Consider the following 25,787-nt stretch of genomic DNA (forward strand, 5'->3'; position numbering starts at 1 on the left):
ATAGCATACAGAGTTTAGGTGATGGAGCTGGGTCAACCCCAGGAGCAGAATAGGGGTTGCTTATATGGTATGTCATATACTTATTACATGCTATTCCCACCACCTAGAGTATGGACATAGAATATCCAGAGGGGATAAGGACTAGACCCATGATTTATTTATTATTTTTTATTTTTAATTTTTTTGGTGAGGCAATTGGGGTTAAGTGACTTGCCCAAGGTCACACAGCTAGTAAGTGTTAAGTGTCTGAGGTCGGATTTGAACTCAGGTACTCCTGAATCCAGGGCCGGTGCTCTATCCACTGCGCCATCTAGCTGTCCCCTAGACCCATGATTTATATAATTTTCAAACTGTCATTTTCTGAAACTCATAGTCACTACAGCTCATTGTTGCTTAGCCCAAGGTCACATAGGCAAGTAAGTATCAGGAATGGAACTCAAACCTCTGTTTTCCTGGTTTCAGGGCTACTTCCCTAATGTATCCAAACAGTGATAAATGGTAAGAAAGTAGATTCGTTTATAGCTTAGCCTTAGATAGACATTATTCAGAGTTCCATGAGCATAAGAAACAAGTTGATTCAATCTTTATCTCATCCTTTAAAATGTCTATTTTCGTTCATGTATTATAATGTACTGTATATCATGTATTAGCACAGTAGTACAGGTATATAATTTGTAAATAAATATATTGACATTGGGATTGTACTTTTATTAACTGAGTGACAAAAAAGGAAGAAAAAAAAGTTTGAAGATGAATACCCAGCCAACTAATTTTATGGGTGGGTAAACTGAGGCTAAGCAAGGTGAAGTGACTTTCCCAAAGTCACAGTTAGCTAGTGGTCAAGATGGTACTAGAAACCAGGTTCTTTTACCTGATCTAAGGAATTTTGCATACACCACATCATCTCAATACAGCAGCTCTAGAATCTGCGTTGATTGGTACAGTGAGAATGAAACTGAGCTTTTCTGTCCATGGTTAATTCCTTCCCAAACTTTTTTTCTTGTGTAGTGATAATCTAAACATAAATATTTATGTCTCAAATAGAAGTGGAGTCTTGTCTCTTTTACTGCTTTTAAAATTTACCATAGGGGACATTAAAACATCATCTTCCATATAGTTTTGAAATACAGAATTACATTTTTATTTGTTATTTTGGCATACCTTTCAAAAAAGCCAGAATTCCGCAGTTTGATGGAGGTGAAGATTGTTGGATTGATCTCTTCACTGTGGACTATCCTCAGTTCTTCCAAAGGGCAGTGTGTGGAGCAACTGGCCTAGAGTCAGGGAATTCTGAGTTCAAATAAAACCTCAGACACTTACTAGCTGTGTGACCCTGGGCAAGTCACTTAATCCTATTTGTCTGAGTTTCCTCATCTGTAAAATAAGCTGGAGAAGGAAATGGCAAACCACTCCAGCATCTTTGCTTAGAAAACCCCCAAAGGGGTCAAAAAGTTTGAAATGACTGAAAAATGACTACACAACAACAAAAAAGCTCTTCCAAGCTTTGATGTGTCTAATATGTAGTGAAATAGTTCACTCAAGGGTATAACCACTTTCTGGCTTGTTATTGGCTGAGAGATTTAGGGAGACTTAGTAATCATGGCTTGTTTTGGTCTTTGACCCATGACATTTGCTGTTATTTACCTAATGCTATTTTTACAGGATATAGATCTTTTAAAAAAAGCCAAACAGGATGAAGAGGATAAAGATGTGGTATTTAATCTGTTATTTAATGGTTTCATTAAATCTATTTCAAAACATTTTCCCATAGTTATATTTATTTATTCATCCTCTGCCTGCTATGTCTAAACTATCATATCTGAATTGTCTTTTTGTTGTAGCCATGAAGTAGAGAGCCAGGAGGAGGCAAGTAGGTGACTCAGAGGATAGAGTATTTGAGACTGGAGTCAAGAAAACCTGAGTTCAAATTCAGCCTCAGATGCTCCCTAGTTGTGTGGCCATAGGCAAGTCACTTAACTCTATTTGCCTCAGTTCCCTCATCTGTAATATGAGTTGGAGAAGGAAATGGCAAACCACTCCAGTATCTGTGCCAAGAAAACCCAGGATGGGGTCACAAAGAGTTAGATATGACTAAACAACACCAAGAGACCCATGAACAAGCAGTAATTACAAAGTAGCCAATGAATCTGATTATCATTATCTGTCTTTATTCCTTGAAGACCAGTCACAGCTCTACATGAAGCTTTGTTCTATTCTAATAGATGGCACCATAACTTAATTTTCTATCCATGTTTGGATATTTTCATTGCTTTTTTAAAATGAGTGTGAGAAATAGTAGAAAGCCAGTTTATCTGGATTGTGGAATTTGGGAAGAATAATGGAAAATAAAACTGGGAAGATAGTTGAGGCCAGGTTATGATGGGCTTTAAATACAAAACAGAAATGCTAATAATGTTCTTCACGACTCTTGATAAAAACTTTTAGTTGTCATATAGAACCAAATGTATACTTAAGGTTGCACAAGTGAGGAAGGAATTCTTTATTCAACAAAAACTGGGAAAACTGCCTAGCAGTTGGTTATAAAATATAAGTAGATACAAATTTCATACACATATCACATAACAATAAACTCAGTGATCACAATATACAATAAAATCAGTGATCTAAATATATTTTAAAAATCACTTTATAAAAAGAGTACAGGTATCTTTCCAAACTGTAAAAAGGGGAACAAATTCTTAGCCATTTGTGATTAGGAGAAACTATTTTTAAAACATTAAAGGACTTAAATTATATACTATATAGATGAAAATATCTATACATATATGTATATAGCTTTTACACATCAAAACCCCAAATCTCCAGAATAAGAAGACAATGTTTTAAATCAACCACCTGATGCTTGATTCAAACATTATCAATATATAAGAAATCGATGCAAGTTTATGAATAAATTCTCCAATAGCTAAGTGGTCAAAGCACACAAGCAGACAAAAAGCAAGATTCATAATTATCGCCAACTGTATGAGAAAAACATTCCACATTTCTACTTATTAGGGAAATGTACATTAAAATAACTCTGAAATAATAACTTGCAACCTATCAAAATGGCGAAGATAAAAAACATGACAAAATTCAAAGTTGGCAAGGTTAATGAAAAGAGATACATTTATACCACTAATGGTTTTTGAATTGTTTAAATCTTTTTATGATAATAATTTGGAATCATACAAGAATAATTACAAATATATTAATCATCTTTGACCCAGTGATCTTATTACTAGGACTATACCCTAAGACAGTAATTGACTAGAAAACAAAAAGACTTAATTGCAGACAAAAAAATTTTCCTAGTAAGATCCTGGATTTAGAGCTTCAAGAGACCTTAGCGATCCTATAGTCTTGTTCCATTATTTTATAGATGAGGAATTGAGGCATAGGGAACATTCCATTGCACCAATTTGCCCTCACTTTTTAAAAATAGAAAATAAGTAATAGAAACTAACTATAAGTCTAACATTTAGGAAATAAATAGCTGAAAAATGATGGTCTATGAATTTAATAGAATATTATTGTACCATAAAAATAATATGAAAAATAGAAATAAAGGAAGACATAAAGAGATAGTGTAAAATGAGCCAAGGAGATGCAAATCTATCAACCACAACTATGTAAATAAAAGCAAATATAATAATACCCCCTAAATTTTACATTTATACAAAAAAGAAATTTGTAAGGTGACAGAAATAAATCATACAATTTAATCTTGTTGCTATATTTTTTCAAAGTAATAAATGAGTACGCACACTCATATTTTTAAAAATCCAGTTTACCAGGTCTATAGTTGCATTCTCAGTCACTTTAATTGTGCTTGTATTCATTTTTGTTGTTTCTTTTCTTTTGTTATTGCTTTTATATGTATTACTTATAATTGTCAAGTTGAATATAATAAGTTGATTATAATGACTTTTTAAGAGGAAAACTAACCATTCCACTTATTTCCCCCCCAGGAATATACAAATAATCAAGTACAAAAGGTACACATTTCTTGTTATTGGGGAGAGTGAAAAGAGTTGTGGAAACACTGAATTCTTTTGGTACTATCATTGCCTTAATTCTTCGCTTCTGCTTAAAATTTGTTTGGAGGAAGTTTTCCAGCCTTCTGATAAACTGTTGTTGAGTCACATGGAGCCAGGTTAATTTCTTGCCTTATTTTAACACCATCTGTGGAAAATGGTACAAAGAAAATTTTTAAAGGCTAAAATAATGCAGCATTGTTAGAAAATCTTATCCTGTGGTAACAGGGGAAGTGGTGACTTTCTTTTTTTCAAACCCCTTCAGTTCTAGTATAGGTTCAATAGAACAAATTGTGATGTGGTACAAGGGTGGTCAGCCTTATGGAGACTAATAATCAGAATCCACTCTTATTTATTTTTGAAAATACATTTTCTTTTTTCCTCAATTACATGTTAAAACAATTTTTAAACATTTTAAAAAACATTTTGAGTTCCTACCTCTATCCCTCTCTCACTCCCTCTCTTCCCCCTTCCTGAGCAGTACATAAAGGTAGCGTTGGATAAAAAACTGACTGGTGTTGGAATTTAAAGACATTCCAATTCTGGTTCTACTCCTTTTAAGCTATATTATTTTGGTTAGGTTTTTGGAACTCAGTTTCTTCAATGATAATAATGGGCACCCATAATTCTACCACCTACTTCTTGGGGTCGTTCAGGAGAAAATAAAATAGTGGCTCAGTTACTCAATGTGAAAATACTTTGGGGCTGTTGTGATGTATAAATATAAGTTATTGTTCTTGCAACTTCCAATTAAATAACAGATAACTGTTTTTCCATATCTCTTGCTATTTGTCTACTGTTAAGTCCCTTCTGGGGGACTTAATACCTTAGTTCTGGAACTCTTGCCTGAGGTCCAAGCTGTCCTGACTGATGAATGGGTCATATGGCTTACTAAATCTAGTGAACTCTAGTCATTACTTCCCATTCCACCTTGGCCATTTTCTGGCCATCCACAATTATCTCATGTGTATCTTAAAATTTTTTTCTTTAAAGTTTTTTTTGGGGGTAGGGCAATGAGGGTTAAGTGACTTGCCCAAGGTCATACAGCTAGAAAATGTCAAGTGTCTGAGGCCGGATTTGGACTTAGGTCCTCCTGAATCCAGGGCCAGTGCTTTATCCACTGCGCCACCTATCTGCCCTTTCTCTCATGTGTATTTTGCCCGCTTTTCCATTTCCTACCCCCCTCTCTATCCCCTCCCAGCTCTGGAATGATAATCAAATGAATATTGGCATTGCTACTGGAAAGGATATGTCAATCAGTTCCTCCATGGTTCCACTAGCCCTTCTTACCACATCCCAAACCAAAATACCTTTCTGCTACCACATCTCTAACTATACTCATTAAGGTGTAAGCTTTTTGAAGCAGGGGCAATTTTTAAAAAAATTTGGCTGAATCCAGGCTCAAATTTTTCAAAATCTTTTCATAGGTTCATGACATTTATGGGAAAATATACTTTTAAATACTTACACATGTGACACGAGCATAGTTTAAGTGTAAATAAAACAGACTTTGTTCATAGCTTCAACCAGTTTGAAAAGAAGTGGGAATTTTGAGTAATCATCATGTTTGAAAGAAGGCAAACAATGTTGTTTTACATTTTAATATGGGAGATGTGTACTCTACTAACAAAGCAAGGGTTAAAGAAAGAAGTATGGTCATCCAGAGTATCTGAAGTACCAGCCATTTTTGAAGAAACAACTCCGTATTTGGCATGTTAGGAAATAGCTATGTGGAACCATGTTGCAGCATGTTACAGAGATGCTGTCACCAACAGTTGATTAAAATATACTCCTTATTCCAAGCAAGTAAACAATCATTAGGCTAGATTCATAAAAAGGGATAAATTATAGGATTGTAAGCTTTTTTTTTTTCCAGGGCAATTGGGGTTAAGTGACTTGCCCAGGGTCACATAGCTAGTAAGTGTTTAAGTGCCTAAGGCTGGATTTGAACTCAGGTACTCCTGAATACAGGGCTGGTGCTCTATCCACTGTGCCACCTAGCTGCCCCCGATTATAAGCTTTTTTAAAAATTGGAAAATAAGGGCAGCTAGGTAGCACAATGGATAAAGCATAGGCCCTGAATTCAGAAGAACCTGAGTTCAAATACAGACTCAGACACTTCACACTCACTAGCTGTGTGACCCTGGACAAGTCACTTAACCCACATTGTTCTGCCAAAAAAAATAAATTGGAAAATAAATGGCTGATTATTATTTGTTTTGAAATGCAAATTAATGATTTTGAGAACATTTTCTGTTAGCCAAGTTATGATGATGATGACGATGCAAATATAGTTGGAAAACCAAAGTTAACATTTCTCATAAAATAGTTTTGAGTAGATGTAAGAAATAAGCTCAACCAAAGGAAGAAGCCCCTTGCATTGGGCAAAATATTAGACAATCTCATTCTGTTGGGTAGCACCAACTTAAGTAACCTATCCTCCTCTGTGAAAACAATGTCTCAGTGTCATTTCCAAGGAATGGTTTTTGATTGCTGCAAAGATACAGAGGTTAAAGCAAGAAAAGAAAAGCAGGCAATCGAATAACCTTAGCCAATTAATCTTTTTAAAACACTGCATAATTTTAAAATTACCTATTTCTTAACCCCCTCCTTCCCTTGATATCTTTCCCATGACTATTACTTCTCATCAGCCCGAGAAAGAGATGACTATTAAGATGCTTTTTAATTTTAATTTTTTTTGGTGGTGGTAGTTTGAAGTGGTGTGTCATTAAAATGTTCATGGTCTCTGCACACCCAGAAGCCCTCTGACTTTCTAAATCCTTGCCAGCTGGCCCCAGCTCACATCCTTGATACACACACACACACACACACACACACACACACAGACATAAAGAGTAAGGTGGAATTTCTCTCTCTCTCTCTCTCTCTCTCTCTCTCTCTCTCTCTCTCTCTCTCTCCCTCTTTCTCTCTCCTCTCCTCTCCTCTCCTCTCCCCTCCCTCTGTCTCTCTTTCCCTACCCTCCAATCCTCCTTCTTCTTCTTTCCCCCCACCTCAACCTCTACTTTCCTTGTCACAAATGCAAACAAAGGGAGCAGTCTAAGATCCTTAAGGAGCAGCTGCTGTGCAAGAAAGCCATGAGCATCAGTGAAGCTGCTGCAGTACGCACATCTGTCACTCAAGAAAATGTCATCCTACCCAAGCAAATCCATTGTACAATTGGAATGGAGAAAGCACTTGTTTAGATAGGTTTATAGATGGACTTCTGTTTGAACCAGCGACATCTGGGTCAATGTGAGAAGTGGGGTGGATGCCTGTTCAGCTGATTTTTTCCTAAGAAGCTTTAATTTCTAATAGGTTAGCTTCCCTATAGGTACATATATAGTCCTCTATGAACATATCCATCCATTGCCCCTCACCATTCCCCAAACACTACCAAATCCCCTTTTCTCACTTTTTTGTTAAAAAAATCCAAGTCACATGCTGTTCCTTTTCTACTTAAGAATTAGTTTTTGCCCAAATGTATCTGTTATTGCCAAGGACTCAACATTCACTATTCAAAGAAATCTCAAATAAACAGGCTTGTCCCCAACCCCTCTGGTCCCATAAAACCAATTACCTCTTGAGTATAAAAGTGCACAGTGAAAAACAATAACAAACAAACAAACAAACAAAGAAAACTCCAGCCATTAAACAGACACATTTTTTGGTGAAAACAAAGGCTTTATTTGCAAAGGCCCACAAAGCTACAGGGACTTTCGATTTAGCCACCCTTTACCCTGAGAATACAGAAGAATCAGGAGTGGCCACTAGGCCATTCACATCACTTCCATGGTAAAAGGAAAGAATCCCCTCTAATTGCTGAAGTTTATTATTTTTTTAAAGCAATCTTTAGAGGAAGACTCCTTGCAATATATACTTTGAAGAAATATATGTGCCTATTCCTCACTTCTTAAAATACTTAAGATAAAAATATTTCAGCATATTATTTTCTTGTGTTTGTGTGTGTGTGTGGTGGGTGTGGTGGGTGGGGTGGGTGGGGTGTGGGGTAAGGGACTTGTTTTTTAAACTTGTAACCTTTGTCATGTTTTGTAGTTCAGAAAAAAATACTTTCAGACTTCAGCCTTTTTTGATGACAAAATGTAAATCATAAGAATTTATTTTCTTAGCTAGCAAATATTTCCCTTGGATATTTTATTACCTTTAGATAGAACCTTTTTTAAGAAACATATAAATTAAATCAGATTGTTGTGAAATTTCCCAGGGGAATACCCCTCTCATTTATAAGATTCTATAATATGATGAAACTCTCAAATATCTTATAGTTCCCTATATCTCTATCCAAAAAATTTAAAGAGACTTCCATTAATCTTTACCTCTTTCACCAATAGGTCAATGAGCCTTTTCTTCTATGGATATGTTTCAATGAGAATTGAGGACTTGAAAAGCCCCCAACACCAACCCAACCCCCATTTACTTTCCATAAGGCAAAGCAGTTTCTTCTTCACCCAAAGTTTCTGCAATTGCATACTAAAGATTATGAGGTACTTCTACAGAGCTCTGATCAGCAGATTTGATATATGGATTTAGATCAATTTTTTTCTTATGGCCAATCTATATGTTATTCTACTTCTTCATTTGCTACTATTTGCTGAGTGGCTGTTACTTGGGAGCAGAGGTCAGTATCTAGCTGTTGGAAGAGCAGAGTAATCTTTTACTCCTCATAAGAGTAGTGAGAGATATTAAATCACACTTGACGTACCTGAAGCCCAGCAACTTCATCCATATTTTATCTGCTGTAAATTTAATACCACAGCACTTTTTAGGGTGATATATTTATTAACTGGCTGGGGATGAGCAGTACAGAAATTCAGTTTGTTCAGGAAAATAAAATGAAGACAGTCTGACAAGTTTATGAAGTAAGCACAATAGCTATTTATTACTTTTTAAACACACAGAGTGCTGAAATGTCTTTAGCAGTGTTTGTTCAATAAATGCATAATGACTTCTAAATCACCTCCATTTATTTTTTTCCTTGAATTTTAATAAAGTTTTTCTCTTTACAAAAATTGGCTGCTCCCTTCCCCTCCTCCATGCACTCCCCAGGTATAGCATAACTTGTGTGCTCTTTATTTAAGGGAATAAATAGGACTGTGCACATGATAAAGCTGCCCAATGGAATTGTGGGAAGACGAATTCTATTTCCCCGTGCTCTAGCCAACCATTTTCTGACCCACCTTGAGCATGCAGAAAAAAAAATATATGAAATACACATAGAAAAATCTTCTTATAATGATCTTTTTTAATAGTTCTACTCAGTGTACTTAAGATAGTAATTTCATTATCCTCTAAAAACCCTATCCTTCCTGTCTCTAAACTACACTTCGATTTTTTTTTTCCTTATACATCTGACATTATATACATGGATGTGGAAGCTATTCATTGAAAGGGAAAGTGAGGTACTTTCAGTGCATTCATTTGTACCTTGCTCAATATTTAAGACTGACAAAATATTTGCTCCCGCTTCAAAATATAACCTTGAAAATCATTTCTGTAGCTTATAAAGCATAGCTATGAAGCGATCAAATTTTCATTTTGAAATATCCTTTCAAGTATTCATTTTTGATAGATGGTGCTTCTCAGCTTTCAGCTAATTTAAACAAGGAGCTTGCAGATAATATATATATATATATATATATATTTGTTTTTGGTTTTTTTGCAGGCAATGGGGGTTAAGTGACTTGCCCAGGGTCACACAGCTACTAAGTGTCAAGTGTCTGAGGCCGGATTTGAACTCAGGTACTCCTGAATCCAGGGCCGGTGGCAGATAATATTTTTAAATAAATCTGGTCAGTTACATACATTGACCTTTGGGCTTGTGTTTTAACCACATATGGATGATGTTCTAATCCTCAGCTGACTTCTACCTGCCATTGAGCATGCTTTAGGGTCATCTCTCACTTTCATCTGGAGTATGCTTTAATTATCTTATCGACTAAATAAAAGGACAAATCTGAAAATCTCATCAAAATAAAGCAAAAATGCATTCCAATCCCAACTCTGAATGGTTTTTGGAGTATTCATCATTTTAGATAATATGCACTGATGGTCCTCTCCATTAATGTGTATAATTCAAAGTTGTTATTGTCTCCTTTTAGAAAGGGAGTATAATCAATGAACTCAGGGGTCTTTTTGATCTTTAACTAATGTGAGCTTTTAATATGGTAATATGCAATATTTTTGTCCTGTTTTGTCCTCCTAGGAGGTTCCTCTAAATACAATCTGAATATTTTGGGTAAACAAAATTTAAATTCAATTGTGTATGCCCTGTGTTCCTCTTCTATGGTGTGCTTTAAAACAAACAGAATGTCTAAATAGGGATGCTTCATCACTGTTTTCTATCACCCTTTTGATTATATTAGCTTTATCCTTCCTTGGGATGCCATACCCAAATGCATTTTAATTCTCCCCTTGATGTTTTTGCTCACTACATCATTAGAAGATTCAAATCTGCAGGTCATATTGTCGCCTCAGAAGGAATGTATCAAACTGAATAATCACAATATCGGCTTTGGATCTTAGGCTCTGAGGAAGTCCATTACATAATAGATGATGTGTCAGGAAAACAAGATGACTGAAGCTTTGGAAATCCACCCCTAGAGCTTTAATTCACATCAAAAATCTTGGAAATATTTTCCCCCCACAGTTCAGTTGTACCATTTTTAAAGGAAAACAACCTCTGTAACCCAATGTGAACTGTTTCTATTAACTATAAAACTCTGCTTCCCTTAAGAAGGTCACATCGAATGTCAATACTAATGAACTGGAAAGTTCTGTGATCAGGGATGGGAAAAATTAAAAGACTTACTGGGGCCTAGATCTTTCAAATATGTTAAGTCCCCTGTCCTCTAGATAAAGAGCAAGGCATGAATTCATAATGCATTGAATGCATTTATATTCATATACTGTAGAATCTCTTTATAATGCTGATGTAAGAAAATAGAACTATTATATAGATTGTTATATTAGGCTTTTAATATATGCAGTCATATTTTAGGAAGCATAATTTGACCTATGTTATATCTATTTGTGTAATGAGTCATGTTATAACATGGTTATACTATATTAATTTATTAAATTATTTTCTCATCCCTCCCCCAAATCAGTTCATGTCTGATGGAAGGAAGAGGTATGATCCTGATATTATGGTCCCTGGGATTCTCTTACTCATGTTTCTAAATTTCCTTCCCTCCCTCCTTCCTTCCAGTAAACAATCCCACCTCAACCTCTAGGATCTTTCAATTTAAAAGTTAAACAAAACACATAAGAAAAACTAATTTAGAACCTATGACCCAAGGTGGATTCATCCTCAGCTTCCTGATTGATACTCACCCTACAGTCAATGGACAACGTATTCTTTAGTTTTGTTTTCAGCTACAGGAGCTCGATGCTTCTTTACCTTATAATGAATCATGGACTTGTGCTTTTGCTATTTCCCATCAAGGTATATACCAATGACTATATATTTTAATCATAATTTCAAAATTTTAAAATGTATTAACATATTTATATCTTATATATAGCAATATAACATATGGTAATATATAATAATATATAGTAATATAAATATATTCTAACACTCTATCTTCCCCACCTTCATCTCTCCTCTCCTCTCCCCTCCACACTCTGCACAGACTTTTCCTTGATTAAACACAGTGTCTGCATAGAAGTATCCTTCAGGGCAGTATGGTGCATAATTCAGGATGAAGAGGAAAACCTCTATATGTGTTTGTATAGAGCTCTATGACACTTTGTGCCATGAGAACATGCCCCAGAGACAAATATGAAATACATTGGTCCTGGCTGATTGTGAGTCCTGTAGCCATCACCTGACCTGGGGCATTCCCAGAAGGTATGAGAAGGTTGATATAGATATGGGTTGGAAAATCACAGTTATCCTTCTTTCCATATGAAATGGCTGCTATTTTTGAGTTTTCTACTTACTTCTCTGGTTCTATTCGGAAGCTGATTATTATGGTCAAAGCTTCAGTTAAATAGAAATTTGCCAATTAACTTTTCCTTATCACAAAAATTGTAGCTGCATTACTTTGTTTTTCAGGACTCCCAGGTGCTTAAAATGTGTATATAAAAGAAGGAAACTTAAAAACACAAATTTTATTGAGAAAAAACAACACACTAAAAGATTCACAAATCACTAGATTAAAATGTATATTGAAATAGTTCCTAAACAGTGTCCTATAACTAAAACTGTATTCTGAGGTCTGAGAAAAATGCTGGTGTCTTTGGCTCTGCTGAGTCTCCCTATGTCATACCCAAGAGCACAAGATTCACTCAAAGCTTCAGACTAGACTAGAAAGTCAAATATTTTGTGTCTCCTATTGGTGCCAGGGTCAGTCCCAGGCTTAGTACACTTTGGGTCTCCTGGATTTGCCTTTCTTCTTCTGAGACAGGAACCAGTCTAATATAGGATGGGAACACATTTGCAATTTACACATGGGAAATACCCTGGAATAAACAAGTTAACACAATTTAAAGAGGACAGGGGTTACATTCTCCAGTAAATTCCTGTACCAACTCCTCATAATAGTGTGGCCTTGACCCTGGGTTATTAAAGGCTATGCCAACTGCCCACTGGCACTGGCATATCTTAACGAGCTGAGAGTTTGGCCTCTTCCTTGGATTCCAGTCTAGTTGACCACCTAAATGACCCTCTGTATGGGGAGGTTTATCACTGGAATTTGGCCACCAGTTATTTTTGCTCCATCACAAGGGCCCACGTAGGTAGAGAGGGATCTATCATTGTTGAATAGAGAGGTGGTGCTTACTTACTAGCTCTATGTAGGGTCTGCTATTACCCACCCTATAAGAAAACAATGCCTTGAGAACTGTTATCACTAAGTGCCCAGGTGAGTGGAGGGTCCTATGCTGAAGTGATGCCTAAGTCAGGTCCTTCTCTCCTATCTCTGTCCTCTGCCTTCTTCACCTGTGCTCTCTAGAACTCCTGGTCCATCATTTACAAAGTCTTCATCTTATATCTTTTCTCTCACATTCTTGCCACCTTCTTATTTTCATGGAACATTGACTCCCTCTGGATAACACTTTATCTCTGGCTACATTTTGCAATGCTGCCTATTTCTCCCCCCTTCCACCCCCCTCCCCCCCACCCATGTTCCTCTTTGTGCCAGATCAGGAAAAAGGGTCAGAATATCCCTTGTTCCCCAATGCCAGAATCCTTTATAAATTCATTCTATCTCTATCACCCTGTCAAGAATGCTGTTACAGTAGTTGATCAGCCCCTGGGTTATTCTCTCTCTTTTCCCAGTATTCATTGTAGTTTATCATTTTCTTTTCAACTTGAATCCTTACCCTTATACTACTACTACTACTATTACCACCACCACCACCACCACCACTACTACTACTACTACTACTACTACTACTACTGCTACTACTACTACTACTACTAGTACTGCTGCCACCACCACCACCACCACCGCTGCTGCTGCTGCTATACTGCTACTACTATACTACTACTGCTCCTAGCATTTATATGGTGTTAAATGTAAAGTGCTTTATGCTTTACATGTGTTATCTAATCTGATCCTCACAACAACCCTGGGAGGTAGGGGCTATTATTATCCCCACTTTACAGATGAGGAAAATCAGGTACAAAGAGGTTAAGTGTCCTGTCTAAGGTCACACAACTAATGAGTATCTGAAGCAGGAATTGAACTCAGATTCCCCAATTCTCTGTATTATCTAGATGTTAGAGGACTTCATTATTCATACTGATGGCCCATCATCCTTGGTTTCCTGGTCTATCATCGTTCTCAGTTTTTAAATCTCACCTGGCCTGCAATCTCACAATTAAGACTCTTAAAAATTTTGTTCCAAAGTATATTTCTATCCTTATTATACTTTATTTTTCTCATGTCCTCTATGGTTCAATGAGTTAGAGTACTAGCTAACTTTCCCAAACTTTCTGGGTCATTCTCTCACCTCCTCACATTTGACAGAAGCCATCTCATTCACTCTCTGCTCACCTCTGCCTCTCAGAATTGCCTATTTCAAGGAATAGCTTTGATATAATTTCTCTCCCTTCTCAAATTTCTATTTACTAAATTTTGCATGCTATATGTTACTTCCTCAAATGTAGAGATGATTTAACTTTTGTCTTTGCATCACAAGTATCTAACGAAGTACTTTTCAAATAGAATATGCTTTAAAATATATTTTTAAATTGTATGGGACCATGACCATTTACTAAGGTACAAGAAGGAGCACAAGCTTCATTGATATGGAAATACTCACACTGATAAAATCATAGATATCTTTTAAAGTGTTGAAATATTGAAGAAATGATTATATTGATTCAAGTTGGATAATGCTGGGGTTCTTCCAAGAAATGTCAAAGAAAGAAATGAGTGGCAAGTGGTATAGTGGACTACCATGAGATATATATTATGTCCTCAGATTTTATGCTCTGGTTAAATCTTTTCAAATTCCCTTATACTCTTCTCATTTTTTCTTCAGCTGGACATACTGTAAATCCTGGAGAGAACCTCTAAACAATGGTTAAGTTTCTAGATTACTAGGATGAAACTTTCTATTCTAAAGCTTCCTTTCTAAGGCAGTGATCAGGACACTAGCATTATGGAAAAGATTGAACTTAAAGTAAAAATTACATTTTCTGGAAAATCCTTGTTATTCCTTCTTAGGTTCAGTGGTTTGTAACATCAAAGTTCTTATTGGAACCAAATCTATTGGACCATTGAAAATTATTATTATAGCCTTGAGTGGCATGGACCGAGTCAGCCACAAAGGGCAGAGAGAAGCACTTCTTCATTTTCTCTAAAATTTTGCTTCTTGTCCAAAATCGCTGAACACAAAATATCAGATGTACAATAAAAAACTATTTTAAGTTTCATCAGGGAGGATTTGAAAAGAGGAATAGGAAGCTAGGAGGCAAAAGGGACCTACATAGAAAAAAGAGGGTGAACTTCTATATAGGCTTAGCAAGTCCAATGAAGCAAAGAATTGACATGAACAAACAATTGAAATGACAGAGAAGGAAATATAGAATTTTTCTCCTGAAGGAAAAAAGGGCATGAACATAAACATGGTAGCTTCATTGATTTTTCTTGGTCCATATTTAAACAAGTTGATTGATTATCCCTCTACTTTGTGTCTCCTTTATTTTTACCAATTTTGCAAGAATATGTGTGTCTGTAACATAGACAGAAGAATTAAGGCACAGAAATAGTGATCTGAGGAAAGTTATTTTATTGCCAAGTAAAACAATAATCCTAACATAAAAACCTTCTAAATCACTAATAAATGAAGTACACTAGAAATATTTTAATTCTCTCAAAATTCTTTGGGTTTCTAGGGTTATCCTGGTTTTGAGATCTTTTTAGCCACTTTTCTTACATGTAGAAAATCCTATGTAATCCTATATATCCTATGAAGGCAGTCAATGTGATATAAGAGAATAGACATAAACCTCGTGGTTTAAGAGATCAGCTTCTTCATTCACTAGTCATGTGACCTGGCACAAATCACTTCATGTTATTGGATCTCAGTATCTCCACCTTACAAATGAGAAGCTGGTCAAAAATGGTGGTGCCGAGGATCCCTGGGAGATGTGGAGTTTTGCAAGTGGTCTGAAAACTCCCACGTATACTCACATGCATATAGTCATATATGCTTTTGTTTTTGTTCCATCATTTCAGTTGTGTCTGGTTCTTTGTGACCCCATTTGAGGTTTTCTTAGGAAATAGAATGTAATGGTTTGTCATTTCCTTCTCCAGTTAATTTTGCAGGTGAGGAACTGAGGCCCTGGATCACACAGCTATTAAAAGTCTGAGGCTGGATTTGAACTCAGGAAGATGAGTTTTCCTAACTTCAGGCTTGGCACTCTATCCACTGTATCACCTAGCTGCCCCATATATGTATGGCTATTCTTCAAATGTATGCAAATTTCATTATAATTTAATAAAGTAAACATTCACTCAAAAGCATTATTGAATTAATAGTAGCATTTGATCATGTTGTTCACAAGAACAGACCCCCAAATCTGAAATAGTTTTAGGACAAAATTTGCTAAGTAATTTGGTAAAGAAGACAGAGAGTTGGAAAGGGAGTGGCTCTCTCAAATTCTGGAAGATTTGGTATTTTGACAAAGATTCCTCATACACAGGAACCCCACATACCCTATGTACCCAGTTAATCAATTTTGCCGAAATGGCAGCCTAAAAGCAAGACAGATTATGATAAGTATGAGTAACTAATCCAAAGCAGAAGTTTGGAATGTATCCCTTAGGAGTTCCTGGGAGTGGTAACCCAAAACAAGAATGCTTTGTGTGTACCTTGCGTCTGAGAGAATCAGAAATACTCTGTAGCCATTTCTGCCATTCGTAGAGAGTTACTGAAATCAAGCAACATTTTGAATGGGAATAACCTTTAATCGCACAAGATTGGATTTAAAAGTATAATAATCCCTCCCCCAATGGTATAATAAATATTTTTTCCCACAATTATCATTATTTTTTTCAATGAACAGATGAGACTACAACTATTATCTTGAGAGGTGAGCTTTGTGAGCTTTCTGATTTTACTATCTGGGCTCTTATACCAAACAACAACAACAACAACAAACCCTCCCAAACCCCTAACATCTGTATTAGAATAGGAAACTAATAAAGAAAATAGATGCCCTCTTTCAAAGAAAGATAAGGAAAACATTCATCAGATGAGGAAGTATAATGCAACAAAGAATTGACAAGAATGTTCATTTGAAATGGAAAAGAAGAAAATGCCAAGCTTTTCCAAGACTCTTCTTCAAGTACCTGTTTCTACATGAAGTCTTTCTCCTAGTGGTCCTCCCAATGGCCAGTGAATCCCCTCTCAAATCTACATTTTATTCATTTTGTATATATTTGATATGTTTTTATATGTATACGTATTATGTACATTAGAATGCACACTCTTGGGGGGCAGGGACTATTTTACTTTTGTTTTTGTACCTCCAGGGCTTAGCAAGTACCTGGTTCATAGCAAGCACTTAATAAATGCTTATTGATTGATTGATAATATAATAACTACACTAGTATTCCTTTGTCCATTGTTAAGTCAAAATGACTGATTATTCTTTTAGTCTAGCTTGTATCTTTCTTTCACATCTAAAATTTAATGCTTATTAAATATCAGTATTGCATGTATCATAGGCTTGCACAAGTGAATTTTATTCAGACTTGACAACCAATAACAAGCCATTAATTGACTTGTGGATGCATGGGCTGACTATAGTTATTGACATACACACTGAGAACACATTTTCATTACTATTTTAATTTGTCTATTCTATCATTTCTCTTGGTCTCAATCTATTTGCTTATATTTAGTTGGTGTGTGAAGCAATGAAAATGTATACAGTTGAATTATAAGCACATACTTGTATACACATCTATTTTTAGATAGTATTTTATTTTTTCCAATTACATGTAAAGATAGTTTCCAACATTAATTTTTATAAGATTTTTTTGCTTCAAAGATTTTTTTCTCCCTTCCTCTTCATCCCCCTCCTCAACACAGCAAGAAATGTGATGTATAGATTATACATGTGTAATCAAGTAAACATATTTCCACATTTGTCATGTTGTGAAAGAAAAAAAAAACAGCACAAAAGGGAAAAGCCATAACCCCACCTCCAAAGAAAAAGGGAAAATAGTATGCTTTGATCTATATTCAGACTACATAGTTCTTTCTCTGGATGTATACACATCTATTGATCAACTTTGGGGCTGGAAAATAGTGTACCTTGAAACTGAAATCATGGGTTGGTTGAGACAATGCTGAAGTTTAGAATTATAGCATCAGTTAAAATAAGTTCTGGTTAAAAAAAATTCTGAAGACACAAAGTGTAGTAGAAAGCGTCAAACATTTAGCTATTGATTATTTGGATGATCTGATAGACTTTAAAACAGGGATATGAGTCAACTCCACATGTGTTGGAAGGACCACATTAGTGAGCGACAGAAAAGCAGAAGAAACATTAAGGTTTTAGGGCCAGATGGTGGGTGGCAGCTAGAAGCTATACTTATAGAAAAAAACTCATAGAAGTACTTCCAAGATGTTACTGCTATGGTTCTCATGATCAAGGTCCAAGATTCAAGATAATGGAATCTAAGGAATAAGAGTATATACAAGGAAATTCCCATGATGCCTTTATGGATATATACACAAACACCATGAATTCCATTTCAGGGTTGATGTTTCCTAATGAGAACTCTGACTAGTAAGGTCTTATCTCTCATGCCTAGAAAAATGTTCAAGGATGGTGTATGTCAAAATGGTTTGAAAGAAATTTAAAAATTCATGAAAATTGTGAGAGAGGAAAAAATAGCTTTAGTAGAAGTTTTCTCGTTTGTACTCAGGAAGGTTTGTATGATAATTTGTAATTAATTTTTCATGTAAGCATTTTATTTAAAAGTTCAATGGTCTTGTAGATTTCTGCCTAAGACATGGCAAGCTCTGTTCTTGAGTATAATGGATCTACATAATTTTCCTCCCAAAACTTTTCTCTTAAATTTTATTTTTCAAAATTATAGATATATATTTTTCCTTCCTATAGTGTCCCTCCTCCAAACTAGGGAAAGAAGAAAAAGAAGGTTCTTGTAACAAATAAGCAGTTAACAAATCTTCATTTTGGCCAGATGCAGAAATGTGTGTCTCAATCTGCATTAATTCATCATTTCTGTCTCATGAGGTACATAGCATTCTCCATCACTGGTCTTCTGAAATCGTGATTGATCATTGCACTAGTCAGAGTTAGTAAGTGTTTCTGAATTGTTCATTTTCACAATGTTGATGTTATATTATATCTTGTTCTGCTTCTGCTATTTTCATTCTGTATCAGTCCATACAAGTCTTCCCAGGTTTTTCTGACACCATTCCTTCATTTCTTTTTTTTCTTTTTTTTTTTTGGTGAGGCAATTGGGGTTAAGTGACTTGCCCAGGGTCACACAGCTGGTAAGTGTGTAAAGTGTCTGAGGCCGGATTTGAACTCAGGTCGTCCTGAATCCAGGGCCGGTGCTCTATCCACTGCACCACCCATCCCTTCATTTCTTACAGCAAATAGTACTATTACATTTCATTCATATATCATAATTTGTTCCGCCATTCCTCAATTTATGGGCACTTGACAACCTTATTTTCCAATATTTTGACACCACTAAAAGAGCTGCTATAAGCCTACTTATGCTATTGTTTTTTCAAAGGGTATGCACAGTTCAATATCTTTTTTTGGTGCATAGTTCCAAATTGCTTTTCAGAATGGCTGGATTAAATCAGAGATTCCACAGTGAATCAATGTATGCATTTTCCTGCAGCCCATCATCATTTATAATTTTCTATTTTTGTTAATTTTGTTGATCTCAAAAATGTGATGTGAAACCTTGGAGTTACTTAATTTGCATCTTTCTAATTATTAGTGAGAGAGAGCATTTTTTCATATGACCTTATATAGCTTGGATTTCTTTCCTTTAGAATTACTTGTTCATATCTTTTGACCATTTATCAATTAGGAATTGACTCTTTTTTCTTATAAATTTGGATCAGTTCCTTATATATTTTGGAAATGTGATAGTTATTGAAGAAACTTGCTTCAAAAATTTTTCCACTTAATTACATTTTCTTTTCATCCTCATTCAGTGGCAACTTTATTCACTTGTTGGATTCTTCTTTCCATTCATGGCACCTCTGCTCATCGATCAGTACCAATCACTCTTTCTAGGGCAAGCATTTTTTTTTTTTTTAGCAACTTTCAGTCTTCCTCTGATGCCTTCTTTAAATGCTGCTTCCCAGGTATTTCCTTCACTATAATGAAAGAGAAAAGGTGATAACAAAATGCCTGATATATTTAATTTCTACATCTGAAAAATACAAATTATATATTATTTTATCAAGACATAGGCAGTATGGGATAGTGGATAAAGAGCTGTCCAGCCTTGAACCAGGAAGACCTAGGCTTAAGTCCGACCTCTGAAAATATTGCTCAGACCATAACTCTGTGTGACCCTGGACAAATCAAATAACTTCTCAGTGTTTTAGACTATACATTAAGTCACAGAGGAGGTGTCAACTCTCCATGGTATAGAGAGTTTCCTCACCTGAAAGTCTCCTCTACCAGTGAAATAATAGGTTCTATCCTTAGCCTCACCAATCTACTCAACTATTTTGGGGACACTTTTGAATGAAGAAATTTAATTTATTTGGATATGCAGTCAACTCTGAATTATTCATGGCAATGTAGAATATTTAAAGAATGGATAAATGAAATTTGTAGATTATTTAGACATCTCATTTCAGGCATTTCTTTAAACATATATCTATATTTCATTCTCTCTATTTTTTATTTTTACTTCCATTGCCAAATGTAGCCATTCAAATATATGAGCAAAAGCATATGAAAAGAATATGAGAAAAATGAGCTGGTAAATAGTAATCAATAAATTAAAATTAAACAGTTATAATGATATTTTTATTTGATAACACCTATCTCAAAGTTGTATGTTCTGGTTTGATTTTATTTTCTTTTGTAAGGCAATCAGGGTTAAGTGGCTTGCTAGTGTCAAGTATCTAAAGTTAGATTTGAACTTAGGGATGTATTTTATTGTTTAAAATGCATTTTACTGATAACTTTTGTTTTTCCATCATAATGATAATCAGTTCTGGAAGATACATTTCTGATTGAACCCCCCCCCCTTTTGACAAAGAAAAACAATTAACCAAATACATCTGAAAATGGTGACTACTTCTCTTCCCATATATAGAATTCTGCCTTAATAGTCCCTTGACTGCTAGAAGGGAAGTATATGTGTGTGTATGTGTATATTTGTGTATATATGTATGTATATATATATATATATATATGTATATATGGATATATAGAGAGACTTTAAAATAGGACCCACATTGTTCTTGTTTTCCTCATTCTTTTTGACCGTTTCCTGAATGTATAATGTGAATTTCTTATTGCTACAATTGTCAAGTCAACAAGTATTCATCAAGTCCCTATCATGTACCAGGTGCTGTGTAAATAAAAGAAAAATGAACCAGTGCTTGCTCTCAAAGAGTTCACAGTCTAATGGGGAAAATAATGCCAACAACATAGACATCGATAAGATAAATTGGAACTAATTTTAGAGAGAAGACACTAGTCTTGAGTAGAACTGGGAAAGGTTTCTTGTAGAAGGTGGGATTTTAGCTGGGACCTGAAGGAAGTCAGGGAATCCAGGAGACAGGGAGAGAATTCTAGGCATGAGGAGATCCAGGGGAAATAAATATATGGAGTTGGGAGATGCAGCTTGTTGAAAAATGGGCAGCTAGGTGGTTCAGTAGATAGAACTCCTGCCTTGGAGTCAGGAGGACCTGAGTTCAAACTCAGCCTTAAACACTTATGAGCTATGTGACCCTCGGCAAGTCACTTTACTCTGCCTCAGTTCCTCATCTGCAAAATGAGCAGGAGAAAGAAATGGCAAATCACTCTGTTATCTTTGCCAAAATAATGCCACAGTGGGATCACAATGGTTCAGATACAACTGAAATGATCCAACAACTTGTTCAAAGAACAAGGAGGCTTTAACTATGTGGCAATCGGCAATTTATATGTTGTCATTTAACCCCTTTTTAAAAAAATGATATATCACTTAACATACATCTTATATTTATAATTTCTTATGGAAAGATAAAATTCCAATGTATCTCTATGTCATCATTTATTCACCTCTTCTCTAGCTGATAGTAACCTATTTTGTTTCCTTTTTTTCTGCTACAAATAGTCCAGTCATTCCTTTGGGTGCCCTGTCTCATTAAACCTTTAGCAACAACTGCTGGTAAGTAGCAAAATGGACCCATTTGAATTTCATCTCTCTTTCCACTTTTCACCTGGTGGAAGAGGTACTAATGAGCAGTGTGATGGCCAAAAGGTGGTCAGCAGGGACCAAAAAGAGAAATAAAGAACCTGAATAATCTGTTCTTGAATGATCAGAATATTTTGCATGTTTAGTCATTTTTTTCATTGAGACAGTCAAAATAACAACCATAAAATGCAAGGTGCTGTTCTGGTAGGAAGAATGGTAATAGTATTTGTTTCATTATATTTTTATATTACATATCACTATTGAATTACACCCCATTATTGATGCAGTCAAATCAGAGGTGCAGCTCAAGGCATGATACCTCCTTAGGATGGTCTGTGAGTTGCTCTACTAGATTCCCTTTTAAATTGGGGGTGGCGGGAAGAGGAGAAACCTCTCTGACCAGGCTTAAAATTCTTGTAACGCCAAGTTTATTATGAATTTTGCCTATTTTAATCTTTGAGTGACAGTTTCATTTCATTCCTGAGGTTTTCCAGAATGCTGTGACTCAGTACCTTCCCAAAATGTATTCTCTGCTTCCTGCCATCCTCAGTAATTCTCTTCCCTTCAGGTTTGGGGATCTGTGCTTATCCTGCCATTTGTTTTTCACAGTTGAAGAAACTGAATTTTAATGTTCAAAAGCAACAACAAGCCCACAGCATCCAACCCCTTTGCTTGTTAAACACTCAATAAGTGATAGGAAGCCCAAGACAAAGGGGAGGAATCAAATTTGTCAGACTGCTTTGTGGGGATCATGACCTCACACATACAACAGACTTGAGGGTTTCTCATCTTTTATCCATAGAGGTTCTCAGTCGGGGGACTAAGATCGTGATAACAGTTCAGACTTGCAAGTGCTTATGGGTTGGAGGAACGTGGTGGCTCTGAACAGTAGGATTTCAAAATCCATATAGTAACTGGGTTAAGGAGGAGAAAAAAACAAAACAAAACAAAAAACAAAATTCATGAAGCCTGGAAAGTCTTATGCTGGAAAAGTTGGAGGCAATGCTGCTGAAGGGGGAGAAAACATTTTGAAAGGGCTGTAGGTAAGGGAAATACCAGTCTAACATTTGTTACAGAGCTGTTAAAGCTATTAGGATATCAGAGCGCTGGGACCAAAGGCACATAACCAGAGTTTATGGTCTGATCGCTAAGAGCACCCAGCGAAGAGGAGGCGGATATACTGAAGTGACCTCTACGATTTAGGGAGAATAGGCAAGAGGCATCTGTGGTTTGTAGTTGGCTACTAGTTAGTAATGTGGCTGAAGCCAAGGTAAGAGAGCCCACGTGATCTCACCAGGCTTGCCTTTTCTATTCCTCTCTGCAGAGGAGGTCCTTGTTTCCTGTCCCAAGTCCACCTGAGTTGCTGCACATGTAAATAGAGTGGCTATTTTTGTTAAACAGAGCTTAACTGTTTCTGATACAGTCGTTCATTTGTGAAGACTATTTTATGTTAATTTAATTATAAGAAAATTGAAAAGTGTAAGACATAGCTAAGCCCTTAAGGCCGGTTAATCTATTTGGATTGTAACAAATATAATTTTTATTAGCTCAGCCTATTTGGATGGTAACGAGTATAACCTTTCGATAGACATTACAGACTCTGAATTATGGTCTATTTTATGTAAAACCAGCATTTAGTACAATAAAAGGAAAGTTCTTTTATCTGTCATTGTGTTACGAAATCATTATCTAAATGAGAGTGGAATCTGAACTATACCTATTATCCAAGAGAGGGGCTTTCCTGTTTTCCATGAGGATACCCAGGTAGCTATTAGAAAAGTAATCAGCCACAGAGTGGGGTGAGGTTTTCTGAAACTGCCTTGCCAAGGAAAATGACCAATTCTGCAGGAAGTTTATCATTTTCAGAGTCAGCCTGACAATAGTAGCTAACATTTCTCTTATCTGGAGTTCACTTCTCTAGCAACCTTGGTAATTCAGAACAAAATCAAGAACACAGAAGAGAAAAAAAGACATTTTTGAGTAGCCAAAACATATATCATGAAATATAGACAGAGGCTCATCTACTTATTTGCTCATGCAGTTTTTAGGTGGCATTAATAATAATGATAAACATCATACCCAGAACAAAAGCAGAAGTAGTCCTATGTGCTCTTGCCTAGTCAGGATCTATTTAGAGGGGACAAGCTGGTCATTGTCCAGAGGAGATGGAATAAGGGACTCCAAATACAACCATATAAGAATTAGTTGGATTAACTGGGAAGGTTTAGCCTGGAGAAAAAAAGGCTTGGAAAGGACAGGTCAGTTGTCCTCAAAGGACTATAAAGTGGAAGAGAGATCAGATTGGTTCTGCTTGCTTCTCTGTACCATTCTCTGCCCACTTGTGTCAATCCCTCTCCTCCCCATTTCCAAAGGGTAGAAATCACAGTAAGGTAGATTTCAGTTTAGCAGAAAGAAAATATTTCCTACCATCTCAAAGTTCAGCTGCCTTGGGAGACAGGGAGCATCCCATACATAGCTGGAGATCTCCATTCAAAGAATCAATGCAGAGTTATAGGGAATGTTAGCCATAGTCTTTATGATTTGCTTGAAGGTTGAACTAGTAGATTTCAGAAGTATCTTGCAACTCTTAAGTCCATTATTTTATGAAATTCAGAAGAGAGACAAACCTTCATTCAGAGCCTATTTATCTTATTTTATTTAAAATCCTAATAAGCATGCTGATTTGGTTTCTCAGACAATAAGCAATGAGAAGGAGTGAATAAGAAGGGGGCATACTAGAGGTAATCAAAGTGAGAAGATAGGGAAGAAATAGTTGACTCCTTGAGAAAATGGGATGAGAGAGAAACTAAGTTCCCTTCCAATTCTAACATTCCCTATCTATATACAGACACAAGAGGTTTGTTTTTTTAAATTGTGTCTGATGCTATTCACTGTAGGAATACACAGCCCAACATATCTTGATAATTCCTTGAGACACTGCTATATCTCCATGGTAGAATAGCTGCTGTTCACAATGACCCTTGGTCATCAAGAAGAGTTTTCATTTACATTAAGTATGTTCTGTTTAAGAAGGCAAAGCTCTGTGTAATACATTTGAGAAAAGGTTTCACTGCAATATGGTTTTAAAATTTTTGGCACTCAAAATGGTAAACTTTTGCTATTTGGAAAATTCACTTATATAGAACACTTCATTCTATGATGCATAATAGCTGGATAAATGAGGTGTCACTGTTGTGTTCTCTCTTGCTCAGAAGGCAAAATGGCAATTTTTCAAGTGTAGACAATTCCTCATTTCTTTCTGAATACTCTTTCACATGTACACACACACACACACACACACACACACACTGATTTATGGTGATGAATAGGTTAAAATAGCTTGTACTGATATTGGCCTCTTCCCAAATGTTCAGTATTTTAGTGAATTGCATTTAAACTAGTTCAGTTTTGTAAAAGATGAGGATAAACATACATATCCATACACATCTAATTTTGTCACTTCATCAAAGGGCTAGATTTAATATAGTATCTAATGCTATGACAGGAGTTCTTAACCTGGGGTCCAAGAACTTGGTTCTTTTTAGATATTTTGATAACTGTCTTTCAGTATAATTTTTATGAACTTTATGAATTGAAAAATGTTATTCTGACAAGAGGTCCATAGGCTTCACTAGATTGTCAAAGGGTCTATGACTTAAAAAAAAACATTAAAAAGTCTTTAAGGAATCTTGGGGGTGTATCTGGTCTATTCTATTCTTTCTTAAAATGAGGAAACTGAGCAATGTTTAAAATGTATTAAGTGACTTGCACAAAGGCATACAAACATTTAATTGTACAGATGGAATTAAACAAGGGTTCTTTGACTTAAAATCCAATACCATTTCTATAT

At 35.8% G+C, this 25,787-nt stretch overlaps 1 long non-coding RNA gene across 3 annotated transcripts in view; it reads right to left on the bottom strand.

The window, feature by feature from the left end:
* Window positions 1-2,146: 2,146 nt before the first annotated feature.
* Window positions 2,147-25,787, bottom strand: part of LOC122745286 — a 183,668-nt gene continuing 160,027 nt past the window's right edge. For 2 of the 3 annotated variants that reach the window (XR_006355448.1, XR_006355450.1), the window contains one exon: window positions 2,147-4,185. This is a non-coding gene — a long non-coding RNA (uncharacterized LOC122745286). Of the gene's footprint in view, window positions 4,186-19,096; window positions 19,893-25,787 lie in introns of those variants that run through there. The other variant, XR_006355449.1, reaches the window with a different exon arrangement.

Source organism: Dromiciops gliroides, chromosome 3, assembly GCF_019393635.1.
Source record: "Dromiciops gliroides isolate mDroGli1 chromosome 3, mDroGli1.pri, whole genome shotgun sequence".
Lineage (NCBI taxonomy): Eukaryota > Metazoa > Chordata > Mammalia > Microbiotheria > Microbiotheriidae > Dromiciops > Dromiciops gliroides.